This window comes from Hemicordylus capensis, chromosome 1 (genome assembly GCF_027244095.1).
Source record: "Hemicordylus capensis ecotype Gifberg chromosome 1, rHemCap1.1.pri, whole genome shotgun sequence".
Classification (NCBI taxonomy): Eukaryota; Metazoa; Chordata; class Lepidosauria; order Squamata; family Cordylidae; genus Hemicordylus; species Hemicordylus capensis.
Genome location: NC_069657.1, coordinates 217,718,007 through 217,737,050, shown reverse-complemented (window position 1 = coordinate 217,737,050; position 19,044 = coordinate 217,718,007). Strand labels below are relative to the sequence as shown.

General features: G+C 46.0%; 1 protein-coding gene across 3 annotated transcripts in view; it reads right to left on the bottom strand.

The window, feature by feature from the left end:
• Window positions 1-4,334, bottom strand: part of LOC128340341 (SUN domain-containing protein 2-like) — a 39,379-nt gene extending 35,045 nt beyond the window's left edge. For 2 of the 3 annotated variants that reach the window (XM_053285331.1, XM_053285333.1), the window contains exon 1: window positions 4,192-4,330. The gene's annotated coding sequence lies outside the window, so the exon portion shown is untranslated. Of the gene's footprint in view, window positions 1-4,191 lie in introns of all 3 variants that reach the window. The other variant, XM_053285332.1, reaches the window with a different exon arrangement.
• Window positions 4,335-19,044: the final 14,710 nt, after the last annotated feature.

The following is a 19,044-nucleotide window of genomic DNA, read 5'->3' as shown; positions in this document are numbered from 1 at the left end:
TACTGCCTAGCTCTCATTGGCTGTTCCCCAGGCGTCATTTTAAAAGCTGCTCTGCAACCTTTTTTATTTTAAGTGCCAGCAGTCTGGTTCCATCTTGGTTCAAGTGCAACCCGTCCCTTTTGTACAGGCCTTGCTTGCCCCAAAATGTATCCCAGTGACTAACAAATCTGAACCCCTCCTCCCGGCACCAGCGTCTCATCCACACATTGAAACCCCTCAGCTCTGCCTGTCTCACTGTACTTGCGTGTGGAACAGGAAGCATTTCTGAGAATGCTACCTTGGGGTTCCTGGACTTCAAAATGCTGCCTATCAGCCTAAATTTGGCTTCCAGGACCTCCCGACTACATTTCCCCACATCGTTGGTGCCAACGTGCACCACGACAGCTGTCTCCTCCCCAGCACTGCCTAAGAGCCTGTCTAGACACTGTGTAATGTCCGCAACCTTCGCACCAGGCAGGCAAGTCACCATGCGGTCAACACGCGGGTCACAAACCCATCACTTTGTACCTCCAATGATTGAATCACCCACTGCAAGGAGGCCCCCACCCCCCAGAGGAGTATCCCCCGTGCGAGAGGATATGGGCTCATCATCCATTGAAGGGGTCCCTTCTAAATGAGCATTTCCCTCTTCCTCAGACTGATGTCCTCCTTGCCCAAGACCTTCATTCTCCCTGACAGCAGAGGAGCTACCAGCCCTGGAGTGGGATGCCTCTATCACATCCCTGAAGGTCTCGTCCACATGCCTCTCTGTCTCTCTGAGCTTCTCCAGATCCGCCACCTTGGTCTCAAGAGAACAAATTTGTTCCCTGAGGGCCAGGAGCTCCTTACACTGAGCACACACCCATGACTTCTGCCCATGGGGCAAATAGTCATACATGTGGCACTCTGTGCAATATACTGGGAATTGTCCCTTCCCCTGCTGACTTTCTGTCTTCATACTGTTTTTGTTGGCTGTTTACAGTATTTAGAAATAGTTTATTAGAAGTAGTTTATTATCTGTTTATTAGATAGTTTATTAGAAGGATAGGTCTCAGCTGTAATGGTCAGCTATTTATCTGTCCAAACAGCCTTTCCCAAGAATATGAGGGATACGAGGGAGGGATTTGTACTTACATTCTCTTCTCCACCAGGCTCCTTGTTATCACAGGGGTTTGTTCCAGGCTCCCCCACACACTTCCCGCTAAACTCCTGCAAAACTCCTACATCCTGTTTGCTATCCCTGTTTGCTATCCTCTATTCGCTATGCTCTCTCTCTACTATGTAGAGTAGCCTTCCAACTGAGACACAGAATGTGAGTCAAAGGAATGTGGGTCCTCTCCCAGCCCTAGCTGACTCCACCCCCTCCAGGCAGGGACAACAAAGTAAAACACTGGCGCCCTAACAAATCCTAGCCCTGGGAAATTCTAACCCTAGCAAATCACACAGAGAGAGAGAGAGAGAGAGAGAGAGAGAGAGAGAGAGAGACTAAGACCTACCCCTTAAAGAGAAACAGCCCCTGAAAATCTCCCCTCTTCCTTCTTCCTGTTAGTTTGTTTGAAGGGGGAAAGGCTGGATGTTTAAAAAAGCTTGCTCACCTTCTCAGCTGTGTCTGCTCTTCATAGAGTCTTTAATTATGCTTTCCACAAGCATAATCTTTAATAATTATCTTTAATTATGCTTTCCACAAGTTTACCTGGAATAGATGTCAAGCTAACTGGCTGTAATTTCCTGAATTTCCCCTGGATCCCATTTTTTAAAAATGGGGTTACATTGACTACCTTCCACGTTTATAGCACAGAGGCCAGTTTTAGGAACAAGCTACATATTTTTGTTAGGCTAGGTTCACAGTCACAAGGATCCTGGTTAATGTTAATCAGGGTTATTGAGCCCCGTGGAGCTGATTGTGAGGATCCAGTATTTCAGGGCAAGCCTCATCAAACCATTCCAGTTGACTTGCATTTAACCAGGACAGATAACTATGATTCATTGCATCAAGAGGGTGGGCACCTAATCCGGTGGGGGCAGGGTCTAGGTATGTGCAAGCCAGCTTGCATTGAGCCAGGCTCAACATCAAACCAGCCCAGTTTGAGTGGTCTGAGTTTGAACTTGGCCGAGAAAGAGGCTGAGGCTGTGATGGTGGATGGGAAAGGTGTGGGCCTGCATCTGCTCAGAACTGAGGGGGATGCTGGTTTGAGTTTGAACTGGACCACTGGACCACTGAACTGCCCGCCCACCCCACTGGATCAAAGAACCAGCTCATGGGCTGGCTCATGGGGTAGAGTTGTAAAGGGGAATCCAGCTAGGATTCCCCTTTACAAGTGAAGGGAGATCCCCTAGACTAAGAAGGGGGAGCGGCAAAAGGGGAATATTTATTTGTTTGTTTGTTTGTTTGATTGATTTCTATACCACCCTTCCAAAAATGGCTCAGGGCAGTTTACACAGAGAAATAATAAATAAATAAAATGGATAAAACGAATAAAATAAAATAAAACAATTCAAAAAAATTTACCTTTAGTTTCCCACCGGCAGGGACAGCAGCGATGGCTGAGGTGGCTGCGGCAGCAACATTGGAGGCAGAGGCAGGGGCTCCTCCAACCTCCACCCTGCTGGCCTCCCAAATGACAGGCTGGGACAGCTGCATCCCAGTTTGGGCTTCTGTGCATACGCAGAGGCCTGAACCAGGCCGCAGCCAGCCCAGCCAGTCATTTGGGAGAGCAGTGCAGGGCGGTTAGAGAAGCCCCCACTGCCACCTCTGATGTTGCAGCTGCCTCCACAGTCCCCATCATCCCAGCTGGTAGGAAACTAAAAGTAAATATTCACCACTCCCACTTCTTAAGTCTAGAGAATTCCCCTAGCCGGATTCCCCTTTACAAGTATATCCCCTGAGCTGGCCCGCAAGATGGCTCAGCCAGCTTGATAGCCGAGCCAGACCGGACCTGGTTCAACTGAACCCAAATCTGGGCCAGGTTGGTTCAAATTCAGTCCAGATTTGAACTGAGCCATCTGAATGGCCAGCTTGCAGCCCACTAGGGGAACCCACAAAGAAGAAAATACTTCCTTTAAGTGCCACTATTTTTTTTCTCTTGGTGCCCAACTCTTTTGAAGGACTTCTTCATCAGAAGCTGTTCAGATGGCTCAGAAACTCTGCTGGGCTCTTATTATATTCTGAAGGCAAAAATCGTTGAGCTGCTAAGAAGTGAGGATGCCAGACACCATTCACAAGCAGTAAGTTTTCCGTTTCATGCACACACCCTTCCTCAGTTTGAGACAGAATCTGGTGGCAGAGCTGAAAATTGCCCAGAAATCCAACCCCTAAAGCTGTGAGGGAGAAGGATCAGATGAACTCAGAGAATTTCTTCAGCTGGTTTAATTCAGTTTGGTTCACACATCTCATCCAGCCGTGATGAGTGTAAGAGCGAATAATGGCTTGCGTGGGTGAATGGCCTATGAAAGATGCAGCCCACACAGGTATATCTACTCATGTTTTTGTATCTTCTGTATCACCTCAGCTTGCTTTTCGCTGGAGTCAGTTCACACACACAATTGTGTGATACATGTGTGAACCAATTGTGTGATATATTAAGGTTGTTCACACAACCCAAATCCCTGGTGGCTAGGGCGTGCTGAGGGGAAGGCAGGATTATACCGACCTTCCACCACACGACCATGGTGATTCCCATGCTGCACCACTCAGCTGCACACACGATCGCTGCTGTGGCAAGCAATGTGGCATTCTGGAGGCTGGGGAAATGCAGCCCGGACTCCAGAAATCCCACAATGCACCACATGAGGAGCGTAATTCATTGGGGGATTTCCCCACAAGCACTACTTGGATTTCCCCCACAAGCCCTACACAGGTAGAGCTGCTGGTGTGACGTGCCAGGATCGAGCCTGATCCTGATGCTGCCCAGCCAGGTAGCCTAAGGTTGCCCCCTGAGCTATTACCCAGGTAAAAGGGTGTGAGGATAAGGATCCTGGCGCTCCATGCGAGCAGCCCTACTGAGCTAAGGCTGTGCAGGCCCGGGTAGCGCTGCTCGTGTGAACAGATTCATCGTGTGATGAAACAGACCTTAATTTCAGTCTCTCTTGTGAATACCAGGTGACCATCTTATCAGATTTGCTATCACCCTGCTTTGTCATAATCTTTATATTTTTCCTGCCACTCATCAGCCCCCACAAATGATACAAATAATGCAATTTTTTTAAACTGACCTTATAGCCTACCTGGCACTGCTTCTTCCAACTTCGATAGTATCCGCTTAAATAGAGCAGATCTGTATGTGATACCTCACTGTTCAATGAGTTAAATGGGAAATAATTCCAATATTTTCTACTGGGAACAAACTGCATGTATTTCATCCTTCAGAGAAAATATATACATCCTATGAAACAGCTTGAAGACCAAAAATGTTTCAATGACCTCATAAATGAATTCACAAAGGTAACTCTGCACCAGGTGTGAGGTCATGCAGGGACTCAGGAAGCTGCAACATAACCGTGAAACTGAAAGGAAAACTTGTCAGATGCATTTGGAAACAAGACTTTCTTCTTGCTTCATCTCTAAGACAAACCCAACTTGGATTCATAATTGATTTCTTTCCTTTTACCATTCAGTGGACGTCTTTTGAGAGTCCTGTTGCTGTTTGCTTATTTATTTTCATCTTTATTTTGTCTTTCCTCAAGAGATGAACAACATCTTAAACTGAGATAATTTGGAACACAGCATATCCCATTACACATATATGTACATAGCTGAGCAATCAAAATTACTCCATGTGTGCTGAACCCCAGCTGTTAAAAACCAGTCCATGCAAGACTCACTGACTGAGTGCTTCAAGAACTTGGATGGACTGTTCAGGAAAAGGGAGTCTACAATTATGTATGGTACACTCAAGAAGGTGTGCCATCAATAATTGTGGGCTTCCTTTCAAAGAAGGTGCTGTAGAATATCATCAAGACAACATCATGCACTCTGGCTCCTTGCCCTTCATGGATGCCAGGGAAGGAACAGGTAGGTAGCTGGAGCCAATTATTAATGCTTCATTAAGGGAGAGTAAGATGCCATCGAGCCTCAAGTAGGCAGTGGTAAGACCACTATTTAAGAAGCCCTCCCTTGATTCCACCACTCTTGATAGCTATCAGCCTGTTTCAAATCTTCCTTTTCTAAGCAAGGTGATTGAGTGTGTGTCTGTAGCTGTAAATGAGCTTGGATGATACGGATTATCTACACCCTTTTCAGTCTGGCTTTTGCCCTGGGTTTGGCTCTGAAACTGCCTTGGTCACCCTGGTGGATGACCTATGCCAGGAACTAGACAGGGGAAGTGCATCCCTGATGGTTCTGCTGGACCTCTCGGAGGCGTTTGATACCATCAACCACGGTATCCTTCTGGACCTCCTCTCAGGTATAGGGATCAGGGATGGTGCATTGGAGTGGTTCTGGTTCTTTCCTGGGGGGAGGTTCCAGAAGGTGGTGCTGGGGGTCTAAAGATCTTTGTATTTGTTCAGGCTTTTACTCCTTAGGGGCTACCAGGGTCTCTCAGCTTTCCTGTTTCTGTCTGTCATTTTTATGGTTTTTTTGGTGTTCTATGGTTTTTACGGTTTAACTGATTTTAAGGTTTTTAATGTTATTTTTATGGTGTTTTATAGAATTTTAACTTTTGTAAACTGCCTTGGGATGTTTTATGAAAGGTGGTATAAAAATGGAACCATCAATCCATCCATCCATCCATCATGAGAAAGAGTGGGTGGCTTCTGCATTATGGAGGGTCCAAACCACTAGAATTGATGGTCTCTACAAACATATAGGCCATTGTCATCTGCATTTGTACAGCACAATACTACTGCAGTTACTGCTACTTTCATAACATTTAGATCATAAAATGAGAATCGCCCAGTCACATCAAATACCTGTTTAGTACAGCATTCTGTTTCTCACCGTGGGCAACCAGAAGCCTCTGGGAAGCCCACAAGCAAGTCATAGAGGCAATCACTCTCTCCCACTCGCACTGTTGCTCTCCAGCAAATGGTCTTCAGTGGTATACTGCCTCTGGGACCTGGAGGTTCCATTTTGCCATCATGACTAATACCCATTGATCCTCACCCTCCATGAAACTGCCTAATCCCCTTTTAAGCTAGTGGCCATCACCACATTTTGTGGCAGTGGATTATTTCATAAATTAATTATGTGCTGTGTGGAAAAGGGCTTCCTTTGTCCTGAATCACAGCTACCCTTGCAGGAAACAGAGTAGAAGAAAGCAGCGAGATGGGAGTAACAGTGATAAAAGGAGCCCTACAGGAGAAACTTGTAAGCCATGATGGGAGCCAAAGCAATCATATACAAAGAAGGAAATATAAGGATGATGACACAACCAACGTGAAGGCCTTGTGTAAGCTTCTTCATGTGATGAGACATTTCACAAATCCTGCCTTACCAGAAAGATTGTCCTCAACTGCCAGATGTGTCTCTACACACTGTTCCAGGGTGCTGTCAGGAGTGTTTGGTAGTGATATGAAGGAAGCATACTAGGGATGTGCAATATGATTTGCCCTTGAATAGATTCAGGGAAAATCGGGGTGATTTGATGATTCTACCCCAAATTAAATCACCCTGAAAACAAAGGGCCAGTTTCGGGGTAGAAGAGAATCACCCCTGATTTGACCCAAGTTGATTTGGGCAATTTGGATGATTCAGATGCCATTTTAAAGTCAATTTTGCTGGACAAAATGGCATTTCTCTCCAGGGAGAGCTGGTCTACCAGTTGGGATCAGCTCCTTTGGGGAGGGCTGATGCACTAAGTCCGGAGCAGAGGGTGGGTCTACCTGCTGATCCCAATTGGTAAACAGGCTCTCCTCGGAAAACCAGGAGGTCACAAGACCACTTGATTTGTATGATAACAAGCCAAACAAGAAGCAAGGAGATCACAAGCCAATCTGAAGCCAGTGCCCGAAAACCAATCAGCAATGGGAAAACAGGCCTCCAAAATGGCACTCAAAATATTGAAACATTTCAATCAAAACAGGGTTGTTCTGCTCTGAGCTCGAAACAGGCCCTTTTAAAAGAGGGTGTTCTGTCTCAGTCTTGAAACACTCGAAACAGCCCCTTTCAAGTAAAAATGTTTTGCTGCTGAAACTTTCTTCTGCACATCCCTAAAACATACAGTGGGGGCCAATCCACCTAATGACCTCTATACACATGAAACAGCTCACCCTGTGGAGTTGAGCAGATACAGTTTCAAGTAGCCCCTACATGGCAGCCATGTTGCATGACGTTGCCAGAGACAGAAAAGTAACAAGTTTTAAACATGAGGACCGGGAACCTTGGATTTGATACAGTACGTGGCAAGAAGGCAATGCAAGAATAAGTTTCACAAAAGGGGTTCTGGGAAGATAACTATGACAGAAGAAAGGACCAATGTGGTGTTGGAAATTCTCTGTGGTGAAAGAATCCCTTTCTCATTATAGCAGAGTGCAGAGGCACAACACAGCGGTAGTTTAGTTAGGCATGCGTGTATGCTGAGAGTAAAGTAACTTGGAGCCAATTCATAGTTTCAAATCAATATAGAAGGCATTTATTAAGGAACTCCATTCTAGATAGGAAAGTGAGGAGTTAGGATCTCTAATCTATCTATCTAGCTGGATGCAGATGGATTCTGCATCTTCTCTGCACACATGGTGCAGGGAGAGAGGCTTGCCATGTTGCAAGGTAGAAGGGCAGGTAGGGAAGAGAAGGGGGAAGGAAGTTAATCCCTGAGATTAGCAATCTACATATCAAAAGGGATATGTCAGAGCAGTGGAGAAGGGGTGACCAATGTCTTGACCCTCTAGCTCTCTGACTCACTAGTCTGTCCTCCACTGTCTGAGACAAGAGACAGCACAAAGTCCTTTAACTTCCAACATGTGGAGGACACTACAGTAGTGCAGGTGAGCAATTATAAGAGCACAAGTGAAAGTTTTCATGATAATAAGAGAAAATAGGGACAATAAGGTCACAACAGACTAATTTCACCACAAGCTAAATCTAAAAAATACAGAATGTAGCACATTGGTCTCAGAAACCTGTCACTTGCTTGTGCTTTGGCTAGCCTTTCAGACAACAGCATAAAGACCATTCGTTTGATTATACTCCAGTGTTTAAAAAGAAAAAGTGATTATCTCTGTGGGAGTTCTTACTGCATATCAGTGAATATATTTCTGTGTAATAAGATTGTTTTTTAAACTTTGCATTCCCAGACTGTCACACGGAAAGTATCGGAATTATAAATACTTAAATTATCTCTCAATTATTTTGTTGCCATTTACAAACACACACACACACACACACACGCACACACACACACACACAACCAGTTCCACTATGAAGCTAAGATTTCAACATATAGCCTTGTAATGAGAGTAAAGAAACCTAGAGAAATCTCATCAGAAGCATACAAAAGAACAGCTGCAGGATTACGCCTTAAAGCTAGTTTTATGCTTTAATTAAGGGCACACTTATTTAATGTTTAACCATCTCAAACATTCAGCCTTTCCAAATGAAGAAGAAAAGCATTTGCTTAGAACCCAATAAACAAGATATACAGAAACAGCTAGGAAGGATGGCAGGCTTGGCTTGGTGGCTTTCTGGATAAACTGCAAGATGGGTTGGCTTCAAATGCTTCCGTGCGTCACAGAAAATGTGCAGGTTAGTCTTCAGGATGCCATCAAGCATGATGAGGACAATACAGCATCAGGAGTGAAAGTCCTAAAGACACATTATACTGAATTCATGAGATTAAAAAAAAATTATTATTTCTCTGCATGTTTAAAAGCAAACTCAGCAAGGGCTGGTGGCAAGTCATGACCCAGCCATGCAGGGGCACATTGCACATGTGCAGTGGCCTCCAAAATGGCCACCGCAAGTAGGGGTGTGCACGGAACCGCCACACTGCGGTCTGGCACTGGGGTGGGGGGTAGCTTTAAGAGCGGAGGGAGAGTTTACTTACCCCTCCCGCCGCTTTCCCGCTATGGCGCCGTAATGTTCAAAGTAATTGGGGTGGCAGGATACCTCCCTGCCGCCCCTTCCCCGCTGCTGCTCTGCAAACTTCCCAGTAGTCCTTTGCACGCACACACCTCGTGCATGCGCTTCACGTCTCTGACGTGCGCGCGCATGCAAAGGACTACTGGGAAGTTTGCAGAGCAGCAGCGGGGAAGGGGCGGCAGGGAGGTATCCTGCCGCCCCAATTACTCTGAACATTACGGCGCCAGAGCAGGAAAGTGGCGGGAGGGGTAAGTAAACCCTCCCGCCGCTCTTAAAGCTACCCCCCACCCCCGAACCGAACCACCAAGGTCCGGACTGGTCCAGACCGATCCGGAGTCCTTTACGATGGCCTCCAGACCAGTCCGGGCCCATCCCTAACCACAAGGGGTTAAGGGCCCACAATGGGCCAAAGAATGCCCAGATCAGGCTGCTTTTGGCAAAATGGAGGCCGGCAACAGGAGGGGAACCTCCATGGACCCCCCGCCCAACAGCCTCAGAGAAGCCCCCAGCAAGGGGTATGTACTAACCCCCCTCAAAAAAACCACTCCAACCCCCCTGAATGGCTGGCAGGGGTCAGTCCAGGGTCAAGCCAAACCGGGGGGTGGTTCAGCTCAACCCTGAACTGTCAAATCAAACCAGTTCGATGTCAAGCCAGATTGACATCAAACTGGTTTGCACATCCCTACTGGCTGGTGCTTCATTCACCAACTGGCTGCTTCCTTCCTCACTTGGAGTGGAGGAGAGAGAGGAAGCACTCAGCCCATGAAAAAAGTGCTTGCCCGCTAGGAGAGACCAATGGATGGTGCAATGGATGAGACCAATGGATGTGTTCTGATGCAAGCCATGCCCTCCAAAGCTGACATATCAGCACCAGGAAGTGTGGCCTGTGGGGGCTCCTGCTCCTGCTAACTGAGCAAAGAGGCACCTTTTAAAAGTAGTGATTCTCTTTATTTAGCAGGGGGAGAGCAACTGGCCCTGTCCATCCCCAGCACAGCATCCCTCCAGGGCCTGTTGCTGGTGTCTATCTTGGGTTTCTTTTTTGGATTGTGAGCTGCTTGGGGACAGTTAAGCCATTTTGTTTTGTTTTGTTTTGTTTTGTTTTGTTTTTTGTTGTTTGTTTGTTTGTTTGTTTGTTTGTTGTATATCTATGTAAGTAAACCGCTTTGGGAGTTTTTGTTGAAAAGCGGTATATAAATATCCATTGTATTTGTGTTTGTCATGTTCCAGGTTAGGGTCCTGAGGCCACCTCCAAGCTTGCAATGCCATTGCTCAGTCTACCTGGCCTGGGCTCTGGAGGGCATGTGTGGAAATGCTGTGCATAGAGTGAGAATGCTGGAGCTGGTTTACGGGGAGAAACACCAACAGACATGGCAGGCAAACCCAGCTTCTCCATGTATTGCTGAAATATAAAGTACAAACATTACATGCTTAACTTAGTGCTAAAGTATGCATAAAACCTAGGATTGGGCTCACAACACAGCATCTGAAAATACAGTTAAAATGGAAAATCAAATGAAAGCGAAAGGGTAAAATAGCACTTTTTTCTGCTGTGCTGCTTCTGGGTGGCAAGAAGAGCTGAAGAGGAAAAGGTTATAAAAGTAGGTCTATCCTTTGTAAGTGAGTCCTGCTGCTCACCGAGGTTGCTGCATTGGCAGCTGGTTACAGAGCAGTTGGAAAAAAAAAAAGCACTGGAACAACTCTTTCCATTTTGGCCTTTGAACTCCCCATGACTTTGCCTACTATAATGTATTTACTCCCTGAGTGATGGAAGGTTCTGCTTCTTGAGGGCATAGGGAAAGTAAAGTTGTGCTGTTGAGTCGGTGTCGACTCCTGGCACCCACAGAGCCCCGTGGTTATCTTTGGTAGAATATGGGGGTAGGGGTTACCATTACCTCCTCCTGCGCAGTATGAGATAATGCCTTTCAGGCTGCTGCCTGATATAGGTTTCCCATAGTCTGGGATTCGAACCAGCACACCTCTTGCTCCCTTGGCAAGTTATTTCCCCCACTGCACCATTAGGTGGCTGCACCATTAGGGAAAGTAAATTAACCCTCACCCACTGGCTTGACCACACACAGGAGGGACACATGCACACCATACGTTGAGCATAATGCTCAACACTGGCACAGTCTGTGTGCAGTACAGCTCTGTATGCAAGGACAGTTATTCACATGTTACGTTGAGCACAAATGCAGCACTACACCTCTTGTCTGTACCATACATTTGAGGGACCGATACCCAGGTTCACTTTTAGAATGGACACCGGGGCACTCATTCACACAAGAACATGTGTACAGACATCTAAACACAGATACAAGATACTGTCTGAATAGAGTTTATGAGTTCACATGTCCTTCCTGCCTCTCAGCCCAGTCATTAATTGGGTAGGAGGTCGGTTTGCCCAAACTACCTTTCTGCAAGCACAACAAATATTGGGGCACCAAAAGGAAAGAAAGACATTTGTGTTCCTGGTGCCCTCATGTCCTTATTGCATGTGGTCAAGCTGTGGATGAAGTATGTCCAAACTGGCCCGTGGATTCTGGGAATGAAACCCCATCTGATATTTTAAGGAAGAAGGAGCACAGGAGTGCTATTGCAGCTCTTTCTCCTGGCCCTATAAGGGCAGAAATAAATGTTGCAAACAATATGAGGCAACACTGCAAACCGAAACCCCTAATTCTCTCCCCCCCTCCCCCCAAAAAGGCTGAAAATCATAGGCATAGCATCTATTGGACAAGCAGGGACAAATGTCCCTGGGCCCAGAGTGTAAGGGACCCCCAAGGGGCCCCCCAAGCAGACCACTCCACCACCACCACCGCCCCTGCCCTGCCCCGTCGCCACTCCTGCCCTGCCGCTGCTTCTTACCCTGGCCTCTGGGAGGGTGAGCCAAGCAGGGCAGGCCACCCTCTGTGGTGGCAGCGGCAGGCGCTGCAGCTGTCAGACCTCTCCGGCCAGCCTGCGCCCCTCTCTGGCCGAACTGTGCACTTGCACCATTTGACTATGAATGTCATCTTCGAATGTCATGCCGTTCAGCTGGAGAGGCGCACAGGCCGACAGGGGAGGCCCAACAGCCACAGCACCCGCTGCTGCCACCACAAGCGCCAAGATAGGTAGTGGCAGCAGGGCAGGGACAGCGGCAGCAGCGGCGGTGGGAGTGGCCAACAGGAGGTAAAAGCAGAGGTGGGGAGATGTTGGCTGCCCTGCCCCTTGCATCTGATGCCAGGGGGCACTGAGGAGCACATTTGCTTTGTGTATGCGATACAGGGGGCTCCTGCCAAGATTTTGTCCCCTGGCCCCAAGGGGCTCGCTATGCCCATGCAAAAAATGTGGTGCAACTCGCTTCATGCCTAAACCGTGAGTATACTGCTCATGTTGGGCGGGAAAAGGGAATCACACCTCCACCCCGTCCTGACCGCCATGCACCTACTGGTTTCACCTTGGATATTTGGGCATTCAGCCAAAGGTGTGAAAGGAGGCTCTCTGTGCATTCAGCTATAGAGTCTTCTATACAGCTGGAAAACCTGCCCAATCAGGGTTCCAGCTTGCAGAGGATTTTCAAGAAGATGTATGTAAAGGTCCCTCCCAGATTACTGACCAACCACAGGAAGGTTGGAAGCTATGAGACTGAAGTTGTGAAGGGGACACAATGAAGATGTCACCAGGGGTGTGCAGTAGCAGTTTGAATCAAACCTGGTTCGACAGGCTCAATCTTGAACCAGACCAGCACCCATTCCCTACCTATAAACAGGTTTGAGGGCTGGGCGGGGGGCAGGTGATAGGGCACCCTAATGCCAGCGGCTCCACAGTTACCCTTCTTGGCCCCACCAGCACTCCCCACTGCACCACAAGTGGGCAGCCCGGTTGCATGAACTCCACGCATGCATGGAGGTCATTTGCTTCACCAAACGAATTTGCATGGTGACATAGATGGCATCCGTGCATGCTCGGAGATCACACAAATGCCCTCTGTGCATGCCCAGAGGCTGGAACCAGGCCGTCCACTAAACCATGGAGAAGGGGGGAGCAGTGGTGGGGCTAAGAAGAACCACCACTGCCACCGCGGTACCTCCACCATGGCCACAGAGCCATCGCTGCCACCGCCACCACCAGTAAGGTGCCCTCTCACGCACCCCCACCTGTCCTTTGAACCCCTTTATAGGTAGGGAAGCCCCTTTGCTTGTAGAGGGGAATCCCTACCGGGTTCCCCATTACAAACAAGGCATTTGAACCGCCTGAACCAGTTTCACCCAGTTCAACAGCATGGACTGAACCGCCAGCCGGTTCTAACGAACTGGTCAACAGACCGGTGGTTCGGTTCAAATTCAGTTCAAATTTGAACTGAACTGCCACAGACGGTTCCATATATACCCCTAGATACCACACACAAGCGGCGTGGGGCAAGGAAGGATATTATTATTATTTCTTGTTTACACAGTCAGACAGGTGTTATTGACTGGTTTGTTTTATCCAGACATCGAGTCCTTCCCAAGGACCTGGGATGCCAGAATTTTATTGTCAATTGTTATAGATATCGTCGCAGAATATAGGCTGTTCCCAGTAAAGCTGCTTTTTGTAATTGGCTGATGGTGATTTCTGTAGCCCCTATGGTGTTGAGGTGCTCTTCAAGGTCTTTTGGAACTGCACCCAGGGCGCCAATTACCACTGGGATTATTTTGGTCTTTTTCTGCCACAGCCTTTCAATTTCCATTTGTAGATCTTTGTATTTGGTGATTTTTTCTATTTCTTTTTCTTCTATTCTGCCTTCCCCTGGTATTGCTATGTCGATTATTTTGACTTGTTTTTCTTTCTTCTCGACTACAGTTATATCTGGTGTATTGTGTGGCAGATGTTTGTCTGTTTGTAGTCGGAAGTCCCATAATATTTTTACATCTACCTGCCGGGCCGGGTAGACCGGGCCTCCGGCGATCGGAGGCCCAGTCTATCCGGCCTTTACCCAGCAGGTAGACTGGGCCTCCGGCGATCGGCGTCCTTTGTGGCGCGCACATGCGCGCGCGCGCGCAAAGCACCTTCAGTATGCAGCAGGCCTTCGTAGCGAGAGGAGCTCTGTCCGGTAGCTCCTCTCGTTTTTTCTAAAGCATCGAGTGAGTCCTCGGGCGGGCGGGCGGGCACCTGGGAGGGAGAGAGGGAGGGCTGGCGGGCAGCGGCGGCGGCAGGGGCATTGGTAGTTTTGGTGGGCAAATCTGCCCGGGGCGGGGGGGGCGGGGGCGGGGGCGGCTGGTTTCCAGCGCCCCGTTAGTCTGTTAAATATGGGCGCTGGAGGGGGCAAAGAGGCGGGAGGGGTAAGCAAGCCCTCCCCGCCCTTAAAGAAAGGCCCCCCTTTGGTGCCGGTCTGGACTGCTCTGGACCGTGCACATCCCTAGCAGATGTTCCAGTGTATCATCCCTGCTACTTTGTCATGCCTTTGTTTGTAGTCAGTCTGTGCAATCTTTTTACAACAGCTGATTAGGTGGTCCACGGTTTCATCTGCTTCTTTACAAAGGCGGCACTTGCTGTTTGTTGTGGATTTTCCGACTTTTGCTCTTATTGCATTTGTTCTTAGTGGCTGTTCTTGTGCAGCCAGTATTAAACCCTCTGTTTCTTTCTTCAAGTTGCCATTCTTAAGCCATTGCCAGGTCTTGCTGATGTCTGATTTTCCACTTATATTGTGCAAATATTGACCATGCAGTGGCTTATTTTTCCATTTTTCTGCTCGGTTCTTGACTTGTTCTTTCTTGTAGGCCTGCTTTCTTTCATTGGTGTTGAATAGTTTCTCATTATTGACCATTTGAAGTGCATCTTCTTCACTGTCCTTGATATATTCTTCAAGGCCTCTTTTCTCCTCCTCTACTGTTTGATGGACTTGCAGCATTCCTCTTCCACCTGAGCTGCGGCGGAGGTATAGCCTATCTACATCACTGCAGGGGTGCAGAGCATGATTGATGGTCATGGTTTTCCTGGTCTTACGATCTAGCTCTGCCTGGGTCCAGTCTATTATTCCTGCAGTGTATCTGATAACAGGTATAGCCCAGGTGTTTATGGCTTGTGTGGTGTTCCCGCCATTGAGTTTGGACTTGAGGATTTTTCTAACTCTCTTGATGTATTCACTTCCAATTTTTCTTTTAACTTCAGTGTGTGCGATGTTATCAGCCTGGAGAGTGCCCAAGTATTTGTAAGGTTCTTTCTCTTCCAGGTTCTTGATCTTGCTTCTATTGGGCAGTTCTATTCCTTCTGTTTTTCTTATTTTCCCTCTGTTCATTATTAATGCAGCACACTTGTCTAGTCCAAACTCCATTGCTATATCGCTACTGAATATACGGACAGTGTTTAGCAGTGATTCGATTTCTGACTGGGACTTTCCATACAACTTCAGATCATCCATGTACAGCAGATGGTTGATTTTACTGGATGTTTTAGATGTTTGGTATCCGAGGCCTGTTTTGTTTAGTATTTGTGAAAGTGGGGTCATGGTGATTACAAACAACAGAGGGGATAGTGAGTCCCCTTGGAAAATGCCTCTTCTAATGCTAACCTGTCCAAGTGTCTCGCCATTGATTGTTAACTGTGTACTCCACATGCTCATTGCTTTTTTTATAAATATCTGAATGTTTTTGCTGACACCAGTTGTTTCTAAACATTTTAGTATCCATGTGTGAGGCAATGAATCAAAGGCTTTCTTGTAGTCAATCCATGCAACACTTAGATTGGTTTTTCTTCTCTTGCAGTTTTCTAAAATCATTTTGTCAATCAGCAGCTAGTCTTTTGTGCCTCTGGTGTTAGGGCAATTTCCTTTCTGTTCAACTGGAAGCTGTTTGTTAGTTAATAAGTATTGCATCACTTCATCTGCTATTATTCTAATTAATAATTTGAACATGGTTGGCAGGCAGGTGATCGGTCTATAATTACTTGGAACTGCACCTTTTGCTGGGTCTTTCATTATGAGATGAGTTTTCCCAGTTGTTAGCCATTGTTCAACATCACCGCCTTGCAAAATGTGATTGTACTGTTTTGATAGATGTTTATGAAGGCTTGTTAGGTGTTGTTTGTTTATTTATTATTATTATTATTATTATTATTATTATTATTAATTCATTTTCTATACCGCCCTTCCAAAAATGGCTCAAGGTGGTTTACACAGAGAAATAACAAATAAAATTCACATTGTGATGACATTGTACCATGAAATGAGCATCTCTAGATGTTATGAATAGCAATAGCAATAGCACTTACATTTATATACCGCTCTATAGCCAGAGCTCTCTAAGCGGTTTACAATGATTTAGCATATTGCTCCCAACATTCTGGGTACTCATTTTACCGACCTCAGAAGGATGGAAGGCTGAGTCAATCTTGAGCCCCTGGTCAGGATCGAACTTGTAACCTTCTGGTTACAGGGCGGCAGTTTTACCACTGTGCCACTAGGGGCTCCTTTCTTTCCTCATGAAGAGGAAAGAAAGGTGGTGGAAGAGATATGAGCTACACTTTTCAGCAGCAGCCCTGTTTCCCTTCTAAGGCTTAGGCCTGCCTGTAGCTAGGAAAGATGACTGTGTCAGGATAGTACCATGGCATTCTTTTGCCTGGCTTGAAGAAGTGCTGTGGCAATATCAGGGCCATCTCTAATAGCATTAATAGTTCGGTGATGATGGAGGGTATGTCATTCATTGGTAGAGCACATTATTTACATGCAAAAGGTACATACAGGCTCCTCTATACGAAAAATAGGTTGATTGATTGATTGGTTGATTGGTTGATTGATTGATTGATTTAGATTTGATTTGTATACCACCCTTCCAAAAATGGCTCAGGGCAGTATACACAGAGAAATAACAAATAAATATAAGAAGATGGCTGCAATGATGTCCTGATGACACATTTACAGGTTGAGAAAGAATGGGTGAGAAGCTGCAATCAGGTTACAGCCCAAATTCCAACTTTGCTGCTTCTCTTTGCCTCTGCATTGCACCCACCAAGAGGACTACTCTCATATCTACCTACAGGAATATACAGAATAAATATTGTTACTAAAAAAGATGGCAGCAGCTATACTACTGTGCTAACCTATGTTTGTATGCCTGAACATGTGACAGTCAATAATCTGTGGTTTATTTCAGTCACTCAAACCATGATCCAACCCCAATATTTGGTTTGTCCCACCCATGGTCTCAAATGATGTCTGAACTTGCAATCGTAGTTTAATCTTGGGTGAGATTTAACACTGCAGGGCTCTCACATAAAGAGAGGCAAGCCTAGCTCATGAGAGGTAATAAGAAGGGGCAGGATCCAACCAACAATGATATGGTGAAACAAACCAAGATTTCACAATCATCTGTGGCACTGATCCATTTTTATTAAATACACTTTGGTTAAAATAAACTATGATTTCATGTGATGTCTGAACTGGCCTATTGTGATGTCAGTCCCTTTCTGCTAGGTAACAGTGGATCAGGAAGAATTAAATGAGTTGCAAAAAAGTTGCAGGCATAGTAGAAATAAAGCTACACCTGTTCCTTAGTACTTACTTCACTAACTTTGTTTTACTTTGTCAAGGTGCTACCCTCGTGTTGGGCCACAAATTGAATGATGTTGAATTACCACAGATTGAATGACCACATGTTGAATTTATTTGTTTGTTTGTTTATTTATTCGATTTATATACCACCCTTCCAAAGTGGCTCAGGGCGGTTTACAACAAGGTAAAAACAATTAAAACCACTTAACAACTATAAAAACAAAATAAAACCAGTTCAACAATTCAACAGCTAAAAAACCCTGGAGAACCAGGGCAACCATTTAAAACAATTTTAAAACAATTTTTCAATCATTTAAAACCCTGGAAGGCCAGGCCTCCTTTTAAGGGCTCTCCTGAAGGACAGTAATGATCTTGAATTACAGATTTCTGCCGGGAGTGCATTCCACAGACCAGGAGCAGCTACAGAGAAGGCCCGCCTCTGCATCGCCACCAGACAAACCGCTGGTAACAGGAGACAGACTTCCTCATATGACCTTAACGTGCGGTGGGGATCATGCAGAATGATACCAGTTCACACAAAATGCTTGCTGGTGTGTCCAGTCTTACAAATCACTCATGGGAGTCACTTCCTAAGAGTAACTTTCTCACTCAGAGATCCGTATGTGCTAACTTATTGGCACTCGGGGATCTCCATTCCCTTCAACAAACTTTTTTGCCCAGGCAACACACTAAGTGCAAGAATCAGTGCCTTCCAGTGGATAAACCTCTCCAAATGGGGAGCTCCAGCACCTCCAACAGATGAGCAGATCAGAGCCAAAGTCTTCACCAGTCTTATTGCTTCTATCAGAACAGCTTGCTTAGCTTTATCTATCTACACCTTTTTCAAATGAAGCCAGTAATTTGAAGCTGTAACCAGTCTACCAGTTAAGGTATACACAAAAAATGACACTCTAGCCTCCAAGGGAAATATGAAATGCATAATAAATTTGATATCAATTTTGTATTGGAGATTGACGACTGCTAACCTGTAATTTTAATTCCTTCTCTGCTTTAGGTAATGTGGAGCTAAAAGGCATTGGAATTTGGAACTAGCAAGGGTTTCTGAAGCTTAAAAGATACATCATATTTGATAGAATAGGAGCAAAACTCCAGCTCTGTTTATGCAAAATAAATGACAGTGCAGAGGGAAAACATAGCTAGATTAATCCCTTTTCTATAATTAGACTATCCATGTTTATTGTGAGTCTATCAGATGGTGTTTTCTCAACAGACAGGGCAAAGTGCAGGCCATGTTCTTTGTAGGGCATAACAGCAGCAAAGCCATCAGACAGGTGAGGTGACCCATTTCAGGTGGAAGCAAAATATCATTTATTTAATTTTTTTTCTTTTTTTTTACCCTTATAGGGTAGGGGAAATGCATTCGGATTACCAGTACAAGCACTAAAATGTTTCATGCTATCTTCAGGATAAAACAGAAATTTTTTTTTTAATAGTTTGGTAGAGCTCTTAAGTAGAGAAATAAAGGGAACATAGGAAGTGTATGGAAGTGGCTGCGGGCGGAGGGCAGTTAAGAAATGTGAAGGCT